At 34.5% G+C, this 15,669-nt stretch overlaps 1 protein-coding gene and 1 long non-coding RNA gene across 2 annotated transcripts in view; one reads left to right on the forward strand and one right to left on the reverse strand.

Annotated features, from left to right (window-relative positions):
- The window catches only part of LOC306640847, a 50,679-nt gene extending 41,424 nt beyond the window's left edge, over positions 1-9,255 (forward strand). Inside the window, exons 2-3 of the long non-coding RNA XR_013757929.1 lie at positions 7,204-8,765; positions 8,796-9,255. This is a non-coding gene — a long non-coding RNA (uncharacterized lncRNA). The remainder of the gene's footprint in view (positions 1-7,203; positions 8,766-8,795) is intronic.
- Positions 1-15,669, reverse strand: part of ELP4 (elongator acetyltransferase complex subunit 4) — a 242,345-nt gene that overhangs the window by 21,906 nt on the left and 204,770 nt on the right. The gene's annotated exons all lie outside the window — the stretch shown is intronic.

The following is a 15,669-nucleotide window of genomic DNA, read 5'->3' on the forward strand; positions in this document are numbered from 1 at the left end:
AGCATTTCTCCCTTCTATCCCTATCCTTATTTCCCATATTACTAGAATATATACATTTATATCCAAAATTTCTTCTTGGTTTCATAAATATTCATTTGTAACTATAGAGATCTTATACAGTTATTGGTGTCTAAGTAACAGGTTGAAATTAATTCCAGCAAGAAAGTGTATGATTACTTTTTCTGTTTGCATTTCTGCAACTTAAAATATTGAAGTTGAATTTGGATGTATAATTTTATCAGAAACAAGCAAAAAAATTAACATTATTCTAAATAGCATTTTAATACTCTTTCAGTTGATAAAGTATCTTAAAAGTTGGTACCTAACCTATTATATAGGGTAGAACATATAGCTTAATACCTAAGAGAGCTCATAAAATACAGTGTCAAAAAATGGAATCCATAGAATATTTTTAAAACCATTATGCTATGTAATTCCCTATTCTTAGGGATGTACAACTACTAGGAACACCTTAAGTCAACTTGTGTGAAAATGGTTGTGAACTATTAGTACATGACATTTTTGGACTGAAATTGTATCATATCTGACCATCCAAAAACATACAACATTTTGGTAAAAAGGTGTCAGGGTTCTACTGTAATAATGTCAATGTCATCAGGTTAAAGTAAAACAAGTCATAACAGTTTTCAGTTAATTTGTCCTTAGAATCATCTGTAATGTTTAAGTAAGTCACCTAAGTACAGGGGTTTACAGGTGGTTTAATTCCTAAAAAAATATGAATTTTGTATAAAGTGAAAAATCTTTTGAAGTATAAATATTCTCTCCTCATGTTTTTATAAATCCACATTTAAAAAGTATCTAGCACACTTAAACTAATATACTTGTATTTAAGGGAAATGACTTGCCAAAGCATAAAATATGAAATGACAGGAGTAAAGAATAATCCAACCTACTAAGCTTAGGATTTAGAGCAAACTCTCTTTCAAGGAATAGAGGCATCTTGAAAAGATCATGCATCTCACAGGAAAAAAGGAATACTCCCCTTTGGACTTAGAATATCAAGGTTACATGTAAAGTGGTGACATGTGTTTTCAAAGTTGTGTCATTTGGAAAAAGCAGAACAAATTGATGAGAGATTATTCAGTTGAAACTTCATTTTTTTCTAGTGCCCATGTAGACAGGGTAGATACTTTTTCCCTAGCACTCAGAAAGTTGGTACGTAGTTTGTTGGGAGTTTAGGTGATAAGATAGCTCATTCCAAGGAAGTGGACAAAGGACACATGATTTAATAATGGCAATCAGGTTTATCACTATCTTCAATGACTTGCTACAAGTACTTAAACTGATGAATAAAAACTACTCAGATTAGTAATTAGAGACCACTGGAAAAAGTATGGTATATTACATGAAAAACAATGCTTCTGGCACACGAACAATATATATAGTTTATATATACATATACATAAGGTGGGTATACCAGGAAAAAAGTATTTTTGCTGGTTATTTATAGACTCCAGAATACATTATCGGTTCTAAGCATAGTCATTGAAACAAACAAATATTAAACAATTTTGTTAATCTTCATTGGAAGAATAATAGATGAAAGTAAGTCACATGCTCATATTCCAGTACTGGACAACTAGATATGTTATATGACAAGAACTTGTATTAATATCTTCAAGTGTTATTTTTATTAAAACGTTTTTCTTTCCTTGTCATCATAACATTAACAACAGAATGAAATCAAAGCTTAATCATTTCATTTAAAATGTATTAGCAAGAGGTAAGGTCTTGCATAATATCTTGTGACAAATACTACCTGACAAAACTTGTGCTGGATAAAAAAAAAAATACAAAAGTGTAGACATTCTAGGTTGATAACTTCTGTGGTCATAGTAGTCTCATCTAGTTGAATCTACAATGCAATTAACATCCAGAAAAACTTGGACTTTAAAACTTATAGTCCCTACAAGTCTCTCTATACAATTCAAGAATTGTTCAAAACTCCTCAATGTATTACTATACAATGCAACAGATATCATTGCTAGAATAGCAAATGAATGGAAGTATGATCAAAAATTAAATTGTAGGCTGGATGTTTATAATAAATCTTTGAGGAATTTTACCTAGGATAGAGAAACTCAACCATGGTAGTGGAATTGCTGATACCCTCTGAAAGTAGAAGGTGAAAATCGAGTTGAATAACTTTGTGTTAGAGGACATTCAAAATATATTGTAAATAACAAAAAACAATAGTTTGACTTGGCCTTAATATGTGAAAATTTGCCAATGACATTAAATATAAAATTGTTCTGAACAATTTTAGAAATTGTTTTAGAAATTTATATTGTCCTGAAATACTTTAGAAAATTATAATGACTGGGAAGGAAAAGAGATATCTGTAAACTAGAAACTCCAGGCAATAAGTCAAACAGACTCTGATTTCTAAAGGCAAAGAAATGATAGCTACTTATCCTAGTATATATATATATTATATAGATATATATATATATATAATATAATATACTACAATCAAAATTCTTCTACGTTTCTCTTTAAAATGGAGTATCTAGAAAACGTTAACATAGAATATAATAAACTGTTGTCTCTACTTCTATGAGCCTTTTTTTCTTTTTTTTTTTTTTTTTAAGCAAGATGTTTCTTTTTCTTAGAACCAATATTTGAGCAAACAGGTCTGTCATCTTGTGTAATGAGTCCTATCAGGCCAGGATTCTTTTAAATCACAGTCAAGTGGCATTTGGAAGTACTTCACCTCTGAAAAAGTTTGAGTGTGCATGTGTGCACATGCACGAGTGTTTTCAACTTCAGAAAATGAGCAATGAAGGGGATACTGAATAACCCCAAGAGCTTATTACCAGTGCTCCTTGTCACCTCCTTAAAGGAACATGGAAAGCTGAAGAGCTTCTGTGAGGATGAGTGAGATAAGATGTGCAGCATATTGTGTGTAAGAGGAGGCAGTATGCTTATTTGTCAGCTCCCAAACGACAGGCTGCTGCTCTGTACTACTGTTACTAAAAATACCATGGTTGGCATGGTAGATGTGAAAAAAAAATTCTGTGGTCTGATTTGGAAAGATTTCAGAGAGGTAAAAATGTAACTGGATCCTTCCCATTTCACTAGTTTTACACTTCTCCTACTTTCTCTTAGAAATTTGTTTTTCTTAAGATTGACCTAAAACCCAGGGTTTTATTTATTTAATCCCTTCCAAGTCTTTCCATATAGCAAATAAATACTAAGTAAACTACTTAGTATTAAAAAGGAAACAAATCAAATACACAGAAAAGCAGAGTTTGATTTTTGGTGTTGCCAAAGACAGCCCACATTGTTTTAAATACAATTTTTGGGGATCTTTCTAGATTTCCCTAGAATTTTTTTCAAAACACTGGTATTGTCAAGCTTGAAAGATGTGATGAGGTTAGATATATCAGAATGAAACAAGAATTCATGATCTTAATCTGTTTTAGTACTGTCTTCCTCAATAATTATTTATGTCACAGTAGGCAGCTTTCTAATATTCCTCAGTTGATGGATATTTAAGTTTCATCTATGACAGATGGACAAGCAGAGAGCAGTTCAGATAAATAAATTATAAAAAATAATTATATAAATATACAAGAGCCTTGAAATTATGGAAATATAGAAAGAGAAGAGTTAGGGAAGAGTTGATTTGCTTAATACTTATGTAAGATCTCTCTTCTTTCCTTTTTCTTTCTCTCCTGTTTTTTTCAACAAACATTTATGGAGCACCTACTCTGTAAGGAGGCAACAGCTAGCTGGAGATGCAATGAGTCCTTGTCCTCAAGAAACTGCTGCAAGGACCATGGGGGGAAAGGACTGAGGTTCTATTCCAGATTAATTTAAAAGGCAAGTAAGTTAGAGTTAGAAAGTTAGAAGTCCTCAAAGTAGAAATGACAGCAAATGCAAAATTGAAAAGGGGTGTGACAGTCTGGGTTGTTTGCAATGGTTGGAGATTATGGCTTGTGTAAGGAAAGAGTCAAAGCAAAGAATGGAGAAGCAGGCAGGTGCAGAACAGTAAGGTTTTCATTCTTAAGGCAGTGGTGAGTCAATGAACTTTTCAATCATGGGAAGTGAAATGATCAGATATCTTCCCTGAAAATGTTTCTCTGGCTATACTGATGTCATTCTTGTGTCAGGAGGGAGGGCGAACACTGGAAGCAGAGAGTCCAGTTAGGATGTTGTGCAGCAATCTGGGCAAGAAAGAATGAGATCCCATTCTCCAAAGAACGTGTGGAGCTCTGTGACTTCCACCTGTGATCACTTGTGGTTTTCCTGAATAATTTTTGCATATCCTTCAATATTTACTCCTTCAAAATAAAATCTTATCCTTGATATGAAAGGAAATTCATACGTGGTCTACAAAAAGTAGCTATTGTGTTGCTGGCATCATTTCTCTTCCAGTCTCTGTTCACAAGGAAACAGGTGTTAAAAGAGAGGAAGACTTGCTGAGGACAGAATAGGCATCTAACAAAGATAGATGGATAGATAGTTGGATGGATGGAAGGACAGACATACCAACTCAATATTAAAGTCCCACCAGGTGCCAGATATTATTGTAGGCAACAAAATATCCTTTTCCTATTCTCAGATCTTATTGGTATTTAGTTACTATTTCCCCATAATCTGTTTTTAACAATTCCTCATTTTTTCCTGGCCTTTTTCCCCTTGGTACCAGAAGTTGAACCCAGGAATGCTTTACCACATACCCAAATCTTTTATATTTTTTTATTTTGAGGCAGGCTTTTGCTAAGTTGCTGAGGGTCTCATTAACTTGCTGAGGTTGGCCTCGAACTTGAGATTCCCTTGCCTCAGTCTCCTGAGTCACTGGGATTACAGGTGTATACCAAGGCACCTGACTCTTTCCTAGTCTTTTATGAATGACTTTGATACTTCTGAAGAGCACTGATCAGTTATTTTGTAGGATGTTCCTTAATACGAGCTTGTCTGAAATTTTTTCATGATTGAAATTACATACTTTTGGCAAGATTACCATAAAACTAATGTATACTTCTCAGTTCGTCAAACCATGCTCCTATGTCCCATTGCTGATGCTGCCTACCTTGACTATGTGGTTAAGCTGGTGGTCTATCAGGTTTCTTCAAAGAAAAATCATGACCTTTCTCTTTGTAATTGACAAATACCTTGGCCAAGATATCTTGAACTATGCAAATCCTGTTTCTTATCAATTTTTGCTCATTAATTTTCACATCCATCAAGTGATCTTGTCTGCAACATTGATTACAATGGTGTTTGCCTGATGGTGATTCTCAAATTTCCTCTTTCCTTCCACTTTTATTAATTTACTTGATTATTTCCCTTCTCCATCTCTGGAATCAAGCAATCAAGTACTTCTCCTAGAAGACCTGGTCTTCTTTACTGGAAAACAGTACATAGAAGCCAAGATCTGGCACTAAGAATGTCGTTGTTATAGAAGTGTTATTGCTTTAGGCCTGGAAGAGGAAATATATGGATACATACATACATACATATATATGCATATATATATGCATATATACATTCTTTATTAAGTTAGAAAAATTTTAACTTAATAAAGAAAAGAGTTTTTTAGATCACAGTTATAGATACTCTAAGGTATAGTGCTGACATCAGATCGGCCTGGTGAAAGCCTAAGGATGACATCACAATGTTGGGAGTATCTGCAAGAGGGAGAGATCACACTGCCAGACAGGAAGCCAGAGAGGCTGGAAGTAGCTAGGCTTGTTCTTCTGTTATTATCCTGAAGAGGGTTTTTAAAGGATAGTTTGGTGATGGAAAGCCTGTTTGAGGAGTCATCCTATTTGAGGAGTCTTTCAAACAGAGACTTAAACGAAGTGGGGGAGGGAGCGATGCAAACAACCTAGAAATGGTTTTCTATGCATAGGGTGGAGCAGTGCAAACTGCTGATGAAAGAATGCAGGAACACAAGGACAATTGCAGCTCTGTGGGCTGGGGGAAAGTGACAGGAAATGAGTTCAGAGAGTGGGTGGGATGTTTGTAAGTCCCAGGAAAGAGTGTGAATCTTAATTTTGATGGGAAGCCACTGGCGTATTTTGAGCAGGAGAGTATGATAATCTGATTTGCTTTGTAATAACAGATTATAGTCAAAGAGTATAGCAAACAAAATGTGGGTAGACAGACAAACGAGGAGGCTACTGCAGAGCTCTTCTGAGAGTTTTCTTTTTTATTGGGGGGTTGGTTTTTGGGGATTGAACCCAGGGTCTCATGTATGCTAAGCAAGCACTCCCTTGTTTGAGATGAATGAAAGCAAACTATAATGAAGATTAGGGTTATAATCGTAGCAGCAGAAGAGGTGAGAAATGGCTAGATTTGGCTAGATTGTGCATTTATACAGGAATATGTTTAACATACAGAAAACTCAGAAAATAAAATATTAAATGCAACACCCATGTATTCACCCCTAAAATTGATCATATTCGAACATCTGGCCACACTTGCTTCATAATGAACAGTGGTGAAGATCCCTGTGCATTTCTCCACTAATCCATAACCCTGCAGGGGTAAGAATAAAACATATTTGACCTTTGTTTTTCTTATGAACTTTACTAAATATATGTATAAATAATCCCCTTACCCATGGTTTTTACTTCCATAGTTTCAGTTATTTACAGTCAACAGTAGTTGGAAAATACTAAATGAAAAATGGCAGATTTAAAACTCATGAGTTTTAAATTGTATGCTGTTCTGAGTAGGGTGAAGAAATCTCATACCATACTACTCTATTTTACCCTGGACACAAATCATCCCTTAGCCCCATATATGCATGCTGTACCATGACCCACCCAATAGTCATTTAGTAGTTGTCTTGATTATCAGACCAACTGTTGCAGTATTATAGTGCTCATGTTTAAGAAACTCTTGTTTTATTTAATAATGACCCGAAGCACAAGAGAAATGATGCTGGCAATTTGGATATGACAAAAAGAAGTAGTAAAGTGCTTCCTAAGTGAAAAGATGAAAGTTCTTGACTTAAGGGAAAAAAAAATTAAATGCTGAGGTTGCTAAAATGTATAATAATGAACAAATCTACCCATGAAATTGTGAATAAAGAAAAAGAAAGTCATGCTAGTTTTGCTGTTGTGCCTCACACTGCAAAAGTTACGGCCACAAAGTGTGATAAATGCTTAGTTAAGATGGAAAAGGCATTAATTACATCATAGGGTTTGGTGCTATCTGTGGCTTTAGGTATTTAATGGGGTCTTGGAACACAGCCTGATGGGTAAATTGGGACTACTGTATATATAAATAATATGTAATATTACTTCATGTTCTTAAAGGTTTGTGTAAATGAAATGTATGTATCATTTTCCAACTTGTTTTATATCACACAAAATTATGATCTGGAGAATTATCATGTTGATTCATGTAGTTCTGGCTCCTTTATTTTATACTGCTCTGCAGGAATGTTCCACTTTGTGAATATACAAAATTATTTTATCTGTTCTATTGTTTATGGGTGTTAATATTGTTTTCAAATTTTCTGTCCTTCAAGAAATGCTGTATTCAACATTCCTTAATTTTTCTTGTGTAATACTGGAGCTTTTCTAGAATGTGAATCTGCAAGTGGAATTTCTAGGTCAAAGGAAAGGCATGGTATCAATTTTGTAAGATATTGCCAATTTTCTCAGAAGTAGTTGTAGCAACTTATATTCCTATTGGTATTGTATGAAAATTCCTGTTTCTCACTGGAAATTCATACGTAGCAGAATGAAAATGAACCCCTATCTCTCACCCTGCACAAAACTCAACTCAAAGTGGATCAAAGACCTTGGTATTAGACCAAAGACCCTGTGCCTACCAGAAGAAAATGTAAGTCCAACTTTCCACCATGTTGGTTTAGGCAATGACTTCCTCAAGAAGACTCTTAAAGTGTAAGAAGTAAAATCAAGAATCAATAAATGGGATAGTATCAAACTAAAGAGCTTCTTCACAACAAAGGAAACAATAAAGAATATGAAGAGAGAGCTTACACAATGGGAGAAAATCTTTGCCACCTGCACCTCAGGTAGAGCATTCACCTCCAGGAAATAAAAAGAACTCAGAAAATGTAACCCCCCTAAAACCCCAAATAACACAATCAATAAATGGGCAAAGGAACTGAACAGGCACTCCACAAAAGAAGAAATATGACTGATAAATATATGAGAAAATGTTCAGCTTCTTTAGCAATTAGAGAAATGCAAGTTAAAACTATATTGAGATTCCATCTCATTCCAGTCAGAATGGCAATTATCAAGAATACAAGTCATGATAAATGTTAGCAAGGATGTGGGTGAAAAGGTTCACTCAAACATTGCTGGTAGGACTGCAAATTGGTGCAACCACTCTGGAAAGCATTATGGAGATACCTCAAAAAACTTGGGATGCAACCACTATTTGATCCAGCTATTCCACTGCTCAGTGTATAACCAAAAGACTTAAAATCAGCATAGTACAGTGACACAGCCACATCAATGTTTATAGCAGCTCAATTCACAATAGCTAAGCTATGGAACCAACTTAGGGGCTGTTCAACGGAGGAATGGATAAGAAAATGTGGTATATATACACAATGGAAAATCACTCAGCTATAAAAAAGAATGACTTTATGACTTCTGTCGATAAATGGATGAATCTGAGACTATCATGCTAAGTGAAACAAGCCAATTCCCAAAACCCAAAGGCTGAATCTTCTCTCTGATGCAGAGAGTTCTGTTCTTATGCAGATACTATCCCACAATAAGGGGGGAGGGAAGAACAGAAGTTGAGTGGATTAGACAAAGAGAAATGAAGGGAAGGGAGGGAGGACAAGAAGAGGAAAGACAGTAGAGAATTGGACATAACTTTCCTATGTTCACATATGAATTCACAACCAGTGAAATGCCACATCATGTACAACCACAAGAATGGGATCGTAATTAGAATGTTATGTTCCATGTATGTTTAATATGTCAAAATACACTCTACTGTCATGTATATCTACAAAGAACAAAAAATGAAAGAAAATTCATGCTTCTCCAACTTCTCTTTAATTTACTTAACTTCTAGACTTCATAAATTTTGGTGGGTATCACATGATAGTTATTTTAGTGCTGCATTTTCCCAACCAATAATAATCAATTTTTTATGTTTCCTCTTCTGTGAATTATACATATGCATTTGCCCATTTTGCTCCTCATTTTTCTTTGGAAAGGATCTCAAGACCCTTTTAATTTTTATTTTGAGACAGGTTCTTGCTAACTTGTCCAGGCTGGCAATCCCCAGTACTGCAAAAGCAAACAAACACCCACCCTCCCAACCCTAAGTAGTTACTGAGTGTCTATTCAATGCCAAACTCTGGTATGCTGTCTTTCTCCTCTTCTTCCAAGTTCAGCCTTTCTGACAGGGATAATGGCTCCGCATTGCACACTGCAAAAATATCAATGGAAACTATGTTTCCTGCCTTTTCTTCCCTGTCATTAAAGTTTTGGTTCCTTCCTCTCCTCCCAGATTTTCCAAAAAGGAGAGCTCATAGAGGACACAGGGTTGGAAAGGGTACTGTACATATTATTTGAAATTGATAACTTGGAAGAGTGTTGGACATACTGTAGAAATTTGACACTTGAAATAAATTAACACTTTACAAGGATTTTAGGCTTTGTTCTTGGCTACAGACCTTTACAAATAAGTGGCAAAGTCAATTTCCACTGACTTTTTAAGTTAGAAAATCATCAAACTCTTGTACCTAAGACTTAATCTTCTCACATGTAAGATAGAAGTTTAGGTTGTGGTAATTTCCTAGGTTCTTTCAACCTTTAAAATTCTGTACAGTTTATATATTAAGATACTGACTGTGATATTAAGTATAGAGGCTGAACAATTCTTTCATATGGAGATCTTTAAGAAAAGGTATATTCTTTATTTTATTTTTATGTGGTGCTGAGTATTAAACCCAGAGCCTCAGGCATGCTAGGCAAGCACTCTACCCCTGAGCCACAACCCCAGCCCAGAAAAGGTATATTCTTTCTGCATATTTCAGTTAAATGTGTGTCTGCCTAAAAATGGGGAAAGAAGGGTGAATCATAAATACAGGGAACTAAGTGTGTGCTTGGAGCTAAAATGTTAGGGAAATAACGGGAAATAAAGACAAAAGAATTCACCACAAAAGACATTTAAATGAGACCTGTAAGAAACATGACATCAGGAAGATATTCTGCTGGGAAGGAGAAATCAGAAATTACATATTTCTTATTATTTCTGGACTCAAGGAATTGGATAGAAAGCAGAAAATGTAAGACAAAACCAACAACCCATAACACAACACCTTTTATGGTAGAAAACCTGGAAGTGAACTGAGCAACAGGACAAGGGTAGAACGTACATTCATCTGGATCTGACTATACCTCTGGGCAAGACAATCAAAGTCTCTGCACACCCTCTGCATCCCAGGTGCCTGATAGAAAGACCCCTGTGACAGGGAGAAAAAAATGCCTTTGAGTGAGAAAGTACTAGAAAGAAAGTGGCTGCTTTTTCTGGAGGCTCTGGTGTTCTGAAAAACCCCAGAAAATTCCTCCAGAGTCTAGAAAAAGCCCTACTGCAACCCTTAAAAGCCTGTTCTACCCACATTGAGGCCGATTTCCATCACTAATCTCTACTCCCTTCCTTCAATCCAGCAATAAAGCCAGAAAAATAAACTACCAACCAAAACTGCTGCCAGGAGGTACTTCCACCAATGTTAAAAAAATCATCAACACTTAAAGAAGCTGATGGAATCCTGCAACTTAAATGGCCCTAACGAGTACAATAAAGACATTTATTTAGTTTTGTTTTCTAGGTTTAGGAATTACTATGTGGTTACATTTATGCATTTAGTTTTTTGAACATTTCTCTCTCCCCTTCCTCACTCATAATTCTTTACTTCTTTTTAACCTACACTCCAAAGAGAGTTTAAATACATGGAAAATCCTCCAATTTCCAATGATAGAGTATAAATAGAAGTTAAATAATGGATGTTTAAAAGATCATTTGTTAGAATTAGAAATTGTTGACAGGAAGTAATTTGGAATAATAGTTGTGTGGACATGTATAAAAGATTTAGGTCCAAGTTGCTGGAGGAAGAATCTCTTAATAAAGTCAATGTGACTATACAAGGCCATATATAAGTTGGTTTTCCTTCCTTCCCTCCTCCCTCCCTCCCTCCCTCCCTTTCTCTTTGGGTACTAGGGATCAAACCCTTGCACATAAGTAGGCAAGTGCTCTACCTTTGAGTTACACTCTCAAATCAACAGCTCCATTTTTATCTTATTTTTCTTCATTCTCTGTAACTGAATCTGTCTGTTTTGCTATTGATTTATTGGAAGGGGTTTTTTTGATTTGTTTTGTTTTGTTTTTGGCAGGGGGTGGGTACCAGAGATTGAACCCAGGGGTGCTTAAACACTGAGCCACATCCCTAACCTTTTAAAAAATATTTAGAAACAGGGTCTTACTAAGTTGCTTAGGGCCTTGCTAAGGTGCTAAGGCTGGCTTTGAACTAGCAAACCTCCTGTCTCAGCCTCCTAAGATGCTGGGATTAGCAAGCATATACCACCACGCCTGGAGGAAAGGACTTTTATGTGTCCCTTCTTCATTTTTACTAGAATTTTTGATATTTTTATTACCTTAGATGTAAACGAACAGCATTCCTGACTCTGCTCTCACCAACACGTTCTATTCTTCTATACATATATTTGTTAAATGCTTCTTTTAGAATATTGCCCAAAATGCACAATGGTTCTTCATATTCTCTCTAGCTTTCAAGGCACTCTACAAATCATCCCCATCTCAGTCATCTTCCCCAATACAAACTTTCTGCAATCAGGCTGGTTCCTAAACTGTTTCCATGTATGCTGCCAGCATTTATACCACCTTTTGTGTTTTCTCTGTCAAGAAGAACTTCCTCTTTCAATGGCCTTATCATAAGGCTTTATCACACTTTGAACTTTGGCCAGGTCCCAGCACCCTCCTTATTCTAGATCTAATTGACCTTTTCTTGCTGAGCTGTAATCATTACCTACTCTACACAATTTTACACTTCATTATGTATGACTGTCTCATATCTACTCCATTTTCTGTTCTATTATGTTGTAAGGTCACAAAGGATAGGATAACAAGATATGTAAAAAAGACACTGATAATATTCATAGTTCAAGGTTTATTAAAGTAAATATCAATCAGAAATCTATTCTATAAGATCTTGGTTTATTCTGCTGTGGAGAAACTTATTTAGACACATAAGAGGAAGAGTTAACAACATTAACTACTACAGTGAGGGAATCTATGATAGAATCTTCTATCACAGAAAAAGAAAACAATTGGAGAAATGGTCTACAATTATATTCAACTGCTTATCTTTAAAAGGAATTGTAATCTACAATTGTAAAATATCCTGTTTTACATATTGTAAGAAAGCTCTTTTATGGATGTAGTCCAAATGTAATTTTAAGTATTAGTTTTTATGGTTTCATATGCTTTTGTCTTATAGAAAAGGTATTTGGTGCCAAATATTAAACAGGTTTTCATGACTTGAAACTAACTTATCTTTCAACTTTACTTTTCATTAGCTAGTTCTGAGGTTACCTGCAAAAATCATTACCTGGTTCTGAGGTCACTTGCAAAAATCACTAATCATCACTGAATAAGGGAATTGCTATTGTTATACACTCTGGGTCATACTGCAAAGAGCAGTTTAATTTAGAGCATCAGTCCTTGTGACATGTTATTTGGGATCCTGTTTAAAACAACTGCTGCTTTTCTCTGACCATGTTAACTTACTAGTGATGTCACATCTCTCAAGAATGGTATGTTACCTCTCAATGTACCTCAGTTGTAGCTGTCAGGAGGATGACTGCCTATCATCTTGTGATGACTCTAGGTTATCCATATGATTTTTATGAAAATGAGTATAAAAAATATATTATGTATATTTTATAAAATTCCATCTAGTCCTATTCCCTCAATTTCATAACAGAGAAATTACCTTTTCAAATATAAATTTAAACCTATTGCCCCCATTTCCCCTGTCCACATTTCTGAGTCTATTGCTTACTTCTGTTCTTCTGCTTCCCCATGATGGGATCATTCTTGAAAACTCTTTAACTACTTATTTACATGAAACTCTCAAACTATCTTTCCTAATACCTTCTTCCTCAGTTCCATTACTTTCTTATGTCATACTAACTTTTATTTTCTACCTACATTAAAACTACAAGAATTGTCTGCTTGCATTAGAGTTAGCATTTGTCCTGTCTCTCTCCATGTCTTCCCTGTTTGACTGCAAGCTCCTTAGAGGAGAAAATCATATTTTCTTTCTCTTTCTAAGCTCATCTGTTCAACCAGGGCTTGCAGAGTACCCCCAACCCTTGCACCCACCTCTCAAACACAAACAGTTGGTTTGGTTAAAAAGAACAGCATATGTATTTTAAAATCTGAAATAAAATATGTTTCACCAATTTACTAAAGTACAAATAAGAGAGTACCTGTAATCATTAACTTCAACTCTATTTTCCTATTTCAGATTTGCTGGCAGTATAGAAGCTATTTAAGAGACATCTTCAACCAAACCAATTCTCTCATATTCTATTCAATTCTAGTATGACTAACATTTCAGTATTATTTGTATCTGGTTATGGATAACCTGCCTCTGTTATTAAGGCATCATAACACTAAATGTGTCTAAATGATTTAGGACAAAGGATATACAAAATCATTTTACTGAAATCAACTTATGCAGTGAAACAGTTATTGTGTACTATTAAACAGTTGGCACATTTCACATCTTTGGCATGTAAAAGTCAATTGGGTTTAGACTTATGTTGTTTAAATGATGCCAATGTGTACTTCTCACCTTCTTAAATATATCAAAATTCCTTAGGATGCCAAAGGAAATCTATCCTCTGGGACTAAAATGTGCCAACAGTTTAATGGTACATGGAAGCATTACTGGAAAAACTTGAGAAGGGAAAAAGACCTTTTTTCCAGTAACAGTCAGGTCTCACAAATAAAAATGAATTGCAGTTCTGGAAATTATTTGGTGAATTTTAGGCCAGAGATTTGCCAAATCAGATAATTCAAGTACAAATTTTAGAAAGCTGACTACATAAATTTTTTTTTAACTGTATAGCTCCTGGGTATAACGCTGACTTTCTTAAAGCCTCTTTTGGCAATCACTTTTGCTGTTTTAAAGGTTTAGAGTAAATCATGTCAATGAATTAGGAAAGAAAAAATTTTTATTTTCATTTTCAGATTTGGGGTGGAGGTAATAATGATTAAGCAAACAAGAACTCTGAGTAAATGTTCAGATAAATACATTCTGTATGTATGAGCTAAATGGAAAGGTTGATACTACTATAAATTGTGGATTTGCTTGCAGACTGGCAAGTATGTACTTATTTTGTGTAGACAGAGGAGTGGGTATAGCATGTGATAAATATAACCTGAGATGTTATTGTAAATGTGGTATTTGAATATTGTTATTTATTGAAATTTTAAACTTGTTCTTTAAAAACTCATATAGGTTTCATAATTTTAAAATAGTGGTAATATAACATAAACTTTAATAAGAGATTCTGTAAGATTAATCATTATTACTAAAATTAAAAAATGTTAAATGTAAATAATACTAGATTCTGCTTATAATAGTTTTCCACCATTTATAACCTTGAACATTAACAAGATTGGAAGAAGTATTGTGAACATACTGCGTGTGCTTAGAAAACAAAATCTATAATGTGTCTACCACGGATGGTAAAAGCAAACCTGAAATACCCCTAAAATAGGACAAATTATAAATAAAGTGCTATAAAATAGATCCATGGTGGAGGAAAAAAAATTCCTGTGATATCCACAATAAATAGCAATTTCACATTTTTGAAAATAAACATATAAGCAGACTTAGTGAAAGTTGCATTTCAATGTAGTATAGTAATGCATATTTTTCATAAATCATTAGACCTAGAGAATTTTAATTATCTCATTATACTTTTATTGGTGTTGCCTTTTTCAGTACAAACTTGTCTCATCCCAACATTCTCCATTTGTTATGAAGATGTTGGCATATAAGATCAAAACAATTAGGCTCTTCAGAAAATTTTGGTAAAAGCACATACTATGAGATTGACCTTAATTAATTTTTAAGTGTACAGTATTGTTAATTATAAGAACAATGTTGTACACAAATCTCTAGAAGTTTTTTTTTTTTAAATTTTCATGACTCAAACTCTACTTATCGAACAGCAGTTTATCATTTTCCCTCCTCTCAGTTCCTGGCAAAAATCATTTACTTTTTGCACTAATGAGTCTATTTTGACATTTATACAAGCAGAATCATGCAATATTGTTTCTGTGGCTACATGTTTCATCTAGCATGATATCCTCAAGGTTCATCCAAGTTGTAGCATATGGTAGGTTTTCCTTCTTTTAAAAGGCTAAATAATATTCCTATGTATGTCTACAATATATTTCTTTATTCATTCATCTGTTGGTGGACATTCAGGTTGCTTGTATCTCTTGGTTATCACGAATAATGCTGCAACGAACGTGGTAGTGCAAGAATCTCTTTGAGATCTTATTTTCAATTCTTTTATTTTGGAAATATACTCTTAGAAGTGGGATTGTTAGATCATATGAAAGCTCCATTAATATTTGAGGTACTGCCAT

This window comes from Sciurus vulgaris, assembly GCF_902686455.1.
Source record: "Sciurus vulgaris genome assembly, chromosome: 11".
NCBI classification, from domain to species: domain Eukaryota; kingdom Metazoa; phylum Chordata; class Mammalia; order Rodentia; family Sciuridae; genus Sciurus; species Sciurus vulgaris.